The sequence below is a fragment of the Schistocerca cancellata genome, chromosome 1 (genome assembly GCF_023864275.1).
Source record: "Schistocerca cancellata isolate TAMUIC-IGC-003103 chromosome 1, iqSchCanc2.1, whole genome shotgun sequence".
Taxonomy (NCBI): Eukaryota; Metazoa; Arthropoda; class Insecta; order Orthoptera; family Acrididae; genus Schistocerca; species Schistocerca cancellata.
This window is the reverse complement of record NC_064626.1, coordinates 1,210,201,042-1,210,207,041: the sequence shown is the minus strand read 5'-3', so window position 1 is coordinate 1,210,207,041 and position 6,000 is coordinate 1,210,201,042. Positions and strand designations below refer to the sequence as shown.

At 50.4% G+C, this 6,000-nt stretch overlaps 1 protein-coding gene across 1 annotated transcript in view; it reads left to right on the top strand.

The window, feature by feature from the left end:
• The first annotated feature begins 4,329 nt into the window (after positions 1-4,329).
• Positions 4,330-6,000, top strand: part of LOC126094646 (uncharacterized) — a 1,573,713-nt gene continuing 1,572,042 nt past the window's right edge. Inside the window, exon 1 of the mRNA XM_049909153.1 lies at positions 4,330-4,499. The gene's annotated coding sequence lies outside the window, so the exon portion shown is untranslated. The remainder of the gene's footprint in view (positions 4,500-6,000) is intronic.

Here is a 6,000-nt window from a genome sequence, read left to right as displayed (position 1 = left end):
AAGCTAGGTTCAATTTTATCCAGTGCAACTTGTCTTTATACCCAGAGCAAAAAATCTTTTTTCCTTCACTGCATTGTTGCAGTTTTATCCATCACAGAGGAAAGGTATCTCGCATTTCCCATTACTATTGTCGAATTCACAGAAATATTTGCAGCAGAACATACACTCCTGAAAATGGAAAAAAGAACACATTGTCACCGGTGTGTCAGACCCACCATACTTGCTCCGGACACTGCGAGAGGGCTGTACAAGCAATGATCACACGCACGGCACAGCGGACACACCAGGAACCGCGGTGTTGGCCGTCGAATGGTGCTAGCTGCGCAGCATTTGTGCACCGCCGCCGTCAGTGTCAGCCAGTTTGCCGTGGCATACGGAGCTCCATCGCAGTCTTTAACACTGGTAGCATGCCGCGACAGCGTGGACGTGAACCGTATGTGCAGTTGACGGACTTTGAGCGAGGGCGTATAGTGGGCATGCGGGAGGCCGGGTGGACGTACCGCCGAATTGCTCAACACGTGGGGCGTGAGGTCTCGACAGTACATCGATGTTGTCGCCAGTGGTCGGCGGAAGGTGCACGTGCCCGTCGACCTGGAACCGGACCGCAGCGACGCACGGATGCACGCCAAGACCGTAGGATCCTACGCAGTGCCGTAGGGGACCGCACCGCCACTTCCCAGCAAATTAGGGACACTGTTGCTCCTGGGGTATCGGCGAGGACCATTCGCAACCGTCTCCATGAAGCTGGGCTACCGTCCCGCACACCGTTAGGCCGTCTTCCGCTCACGTCCCAACATCGTGCAGCCCGCCTCCAGTGGTGTCGCGACAGGCGTGAATGGAGGGACGAATGGAGACGTGTCGTCTTCAGCGATGAGAGTCGCTTCTGCCTTGGTGCCAATGATGGTCGTATGCGTGTTTGGCGCCGTGCAGGTGAGCGCCACAATCAGGACTGCATACGACCGCGGCACACAGGGCCAACACCCGGCATCATGGTGTGGGGAGCGATCTCCTACACTGGCCGTACACCACTGGTGATCGTCGAGGGGACACTGAATAGTGCACGGTACATCCAAACCGTCATCGAACCCATCGTTCTACCATTCCTAGACCGGCAAGGGAACTTGCTGTTCCAACAGGACAATGCACGTCCGCATGTATCCCGTGCCACCCAACGTGCTCTAGAAGGTGTAAGTCAACTACCCTGGCCAGCAAGATCTCCGGATCTGTCCCCCATTGAGCATGTTTGGGACTGGATGAAGCGTCGTCTCAAGCGGTCTGCACGTCCAGCACGAACGCTGGTCCAACTGAGGCGCCAGGTGGAAATGGCATGGTAAGCCGTTCCACAGGACTACATCCAGCATCTCTACGATCGTCTCCATGGTAGAATAGCAGCCTGCATTGCTGCGAAAGGTGGATATACACTGTACTAGTGCCGACATTGTGCATGCTCTGTTGCCTGTGTCTCTGTGCCTGTGGTTCTGTCAGTGTGATCATGTGATGTATCTGACCCCAGGAATGTGTCAATAAAGTTTCCCCTTCACGGTGTTCTTATTTCAATTTCCAGGAGTGTAATTTAGAGGCGTGCTGCTAAATTTGTTACCGGTAGGTTCGAACAACACTTACGAGATGCTTTCGGAGTCCCAATGGAAATCCCTGGAGGGAAGGCAACGTTCTTTTCGATGAACACTACTGAGAAAATTTAGAGAACCGGCATTTGGAGCTGACTGCCGAACGATTCTACTGCCGCCAACATACATTGCGCGTAACATACGAGATAACATACGAGAAATTAGGGCTCATGCGGAGGCATATAGTACTAGTTTTTCCCTCTCTCTGTTTGCGAGTGGTACAGTAAAGGTAATGTCTAAAAATGGTTCTGAGCACTATGGGACTTAACATCTGTGGTCATCAGTCCCCTAGAACTTAGAACTACTTAAACCTAACTAACCTAAGGACATCACACACATCCATGCCCAAGGCAGGATTCGAACCTGCGACCGTAGCAGTCGCGCGGTTCCGAACTGAGCGCCTGAACCGCTAGACCACCGCGGCCGGCAAAGGTAATGTCTAGTAATGGTGCAAGGTACCCTCCGTCACCCACCGGACGGTGATCTGCGGAGTACGTTTGTAGATGTAGATGTGCTGTTTAAATGTCAAGCGGCTCTGAGCACTATGAGACTTAACATCTGAGGTCATCAGTCCCGTAGAACTTAGGACTACTTAAACCTAACCTACCTAAGGACATCACACACATCCGTGCCCGAGGCTGGATTCGAACCTGCGACCGCAGCAGTCGCGCGGTTCGGGACTGAAGCGCCTAGAACCGCTCTGTCACCGCGGCCGGCATGTGCTGTTTATCCACGGCGTGGCAGTAGGGGCGCTTTACCAACCGAACTGCTGGCAGCGTGGTAGGCAAAGCGGGGTCGCCATTGGTGTTCATCTAAATCTACATCTACATGGATACTCTGCAAATCACATTTAAGTGCCTGGCAGAGGGTTCATCGAACCACCTTCGCAATTCTCTATTGTTCCAATCTCGAATAGCGCGCGGAAAAAACGAACACCTATATCTTTCCATACTATCTATGATTTCCCTTATTTTATCGTGGTGATCGTTTCTCCCTATGTAGGTCGGTGTCAGCACAATATTTCCGCATTCGGAGGAAAAAGTTGGTGATTGGAATTTTGTGATAAGATTCCGTCGCAACGAAAAATGCCTTTCTTTTAATGATGTCCAGCCCAAATCCTGTATCATTTCTGTGACACTCTCCCCCATATTTCGCGACAGTACAAAACGTGCTACCCTTGAACTTTTTCGGTGTACTCCGTGAGTCCTGTCTGGTAAGGATCCCACATCGCACAGCAGTATTCTAAAAGAGGACGGAAAAGCGTAGTGTAGGCAGTCTCTAAGTGCCCTGGCAATAAAACGCAGTCTTTGGTTGCCTTTCCCACAACATTTTCTATCTGTTCTTACAAGTTTAAGTTGTTCGTAATTGTAATTCCTAGGTATTTAGTTGAATTTACGGCTTTTAGATTAGACTGATTTATTGTGTAACCGAAGTTTAACGAATTCCTTTTAGCACTCATATGGATAACTTCACACTTTTCATTATTTAGGGTCAACTGCCACTTTTCGCACCATTCAGATATTTTTTCTAAGTCAAAAATGGCTCTGAGCACTATTCGACTTAACTTCTGAGGTCATCAGTCGCCTAGAACTTAGAACTACTTAAACCTAACTAACCTAAGGACATCACACACATCCATGCCCGAGGCAGGATTCGAACCTGCGACCGTAGCGGTCGCTCGGTTCCGGACTGTAGCGCCTAGAACCGCACGGCCACCCCGACAGGCTTTTCTAAGTCGTTTTGCAGTTTGTTTTGATCTTCTGAAGACTTTATTAGTCGATAAACGACAGCGTCATCTGCAAACAAACTAAGACGGCGCTGTTACCTGGATAACGGCGCCATGTCTCCTCCGGTGTTCCAAACGTCGAAAGTCACAACTAATTTCAAACGCAATATAGTACGGAAAGCCGCTTCAAGCCAGTGTTCTGATTGATGATGATGATGTTTGGATTTTTTTTTTTATAAAGAGCACTATGGGACTCAACATCTTAGGTCATAAGTCCCCTAGAACTTAGAACTACTTAAACCTAACTAACCTAAGGACATCACACACACCCATGCCCGAGGCAGGATTCGAACCTGCGACCGTAGCAGTCCCGCGGGTCCGGACTGCAGCTCCAGAACCGCTAGACCACCGCGGCCGGCGAATGTTTGGATTGTTGGGCGCTCAACCGCGTGGTTATCAGCGCCCGTACAAATTCCCAACCTCTTCTCAGTCCAATCTTCCACTGGCATGAATGATGAATGATGAGGACAACACAAACACCCAGTCATCTCGAGGCAGGTGAAAATCCCTGACCCCGCCGGGAATCGAACCCGGGACCCCCTGCTCGGGAAGCGAAAACGCGACCGTGTACTGACTGAAGAGGACAACAATAAAAACATCTTCTCCTGTAATTATGGGAGTTTTACTGGGCATTAAAATCTGGCGACCGCTGTTCGGTTCCGGACAGTGAAGTGTATAATCTTTGGTGTCGTTTACTGGGTGACGTCTTGTGGAGATGGGTTCCGCCCTATTCGCACATCGCGACGCAGAGATCGCGGGCAACCACCTGCGTGTCCACCGCGGGGAGGGGGGGGGAGCGGCGCACCTAGCCCCCCCCCCCCCCCTCCGCAGCTCGCCAGCACCGCGCCCGCGTCCGCGCCTCCTCGCCGCTGACCTCGGCGCAGTGTGTGCCGCTGCTCAGTCAGTCTCCCGGCCGCACTCACGCGTGACGCGAGTCGAACCGAGCCGCCGATCGCGCTTCCCTCGCGCTGCACCGCGTGACCGCGCGCGCACGTGCTTCTGTTTGTGTCCGTGGGCGCCAGTTAACAGGTGTGCCGCCGCCGCCGCAGCCGCAGTCTCCTGCCACCTCCGCTACGAGTTAACAGGTAGGCCCTGCCTGCGACCGACGAGCGTGTGAGAGTGATATCATCGTGCACCATCCGGATATACTTCGTCGCATGCAAGAGTTCGATTTGGCTCTAGCACCTTCTACAGCGTGTGACGAATCTAACCGAAACGTGTAATAGAAATATATGTGGCTAATAAGCTCCACACTCTCTTGGAGCTCTGTAGTTTTTCATATGAACAATAAGTGGCACCCAGTGGTCGTCGGTTTGCTGGTTCTGGCAAGACTGTCACCAAACTCGAAAAATTTGATGACAGGACTCACCTCTAGCATATTCCAAGGTCTACATTAAATCGGAAGGCGACATCTGATTCTGAGTTGGCCACGGCAACGAATGTGAACACAAAAAGAAGGCAGTAGCAGTAATCTTCAGGGTGAAACCGAACTCCACCGATACAGTTTTGGAAATCGTTCAGAGGCATTTTCTGTCTTGGTATAAGGGACCCGCTGTCACCAATGGCTGCTTGCGGAGGAACTGAGTTTCGTTAGAGTTCTTGCCCCGCCCCCCCCCCCCCCCCCCCCTATTTGTGTTTATCTTACGCTCTACAACAAATAATGTCGACGGTATGCACTGTGCATCTTGTATGGAAACAAATTTGTGCCATTCATTCACGGTATTTGCGGTTGACAACAGTAATGCCTACTTTATTCTTCGCCCTCAGGCTTGCATTCAGTACTGCGTGGTTCTGTTTCGGGTTTGATTTTTCTGGTAGTTTTCAAAAATGGTTCGAATGGCTCTGAGCACTATGTGACATAACATCTGAGGTCATCAGTCCCCTAGAACTTAGAACTACTTAAACCTAACTAACCTAAGGACATCACACACGTCCATGCCCGAGGCAGGGTTCGAACCTGCGACCGTAGCGGTCGCGCAGTTCCAGACTGATGCGCCTAGAACCGCTCGGCCACTGCGGCCGGCTGATAGTTTTGATTTGTACGTTAATTGTGATACACAGTAGTACGATCAAAAGTTGGCTGATACGTTCTCCTCGTGTGGGTTCACTGAATATGGTGGAAGAGCTACTCCCGTAGCGATGGGAACCACATCACAGTGCATTCGCGTCAGAAGATTGGTGCATTGCTCTGGGGTGTGTTACGTGACAGCACAATACAGGCTTTTTTACCGCAATGAAGGCATTATCACGGAAAAGAAACTGAACAAATCATGATTACGAATTATTCTGCAGTGAGCCACAGAAGACCATGAATCCCTTAAATAGAAATACTCGAAAAATATCTCCGAACAACGACCGAAAATTATTCCATATTTAAAATATGCCATTATGATGACATGCGAACACTGCCTTACCACTGGTACAGCAGCATCAGTTTCGGAAGGAATACGTTGCAGCCTGCGTTAGGTGTATAACAAACGCAGTTGGGTTTACATAAAACAAAAACACCAGTATGGACACCGAAACGTTGTATTACGTAATAGAGAAATCTTTCGCAACTGTTTTGCTGGTAATTATGTGCATGTA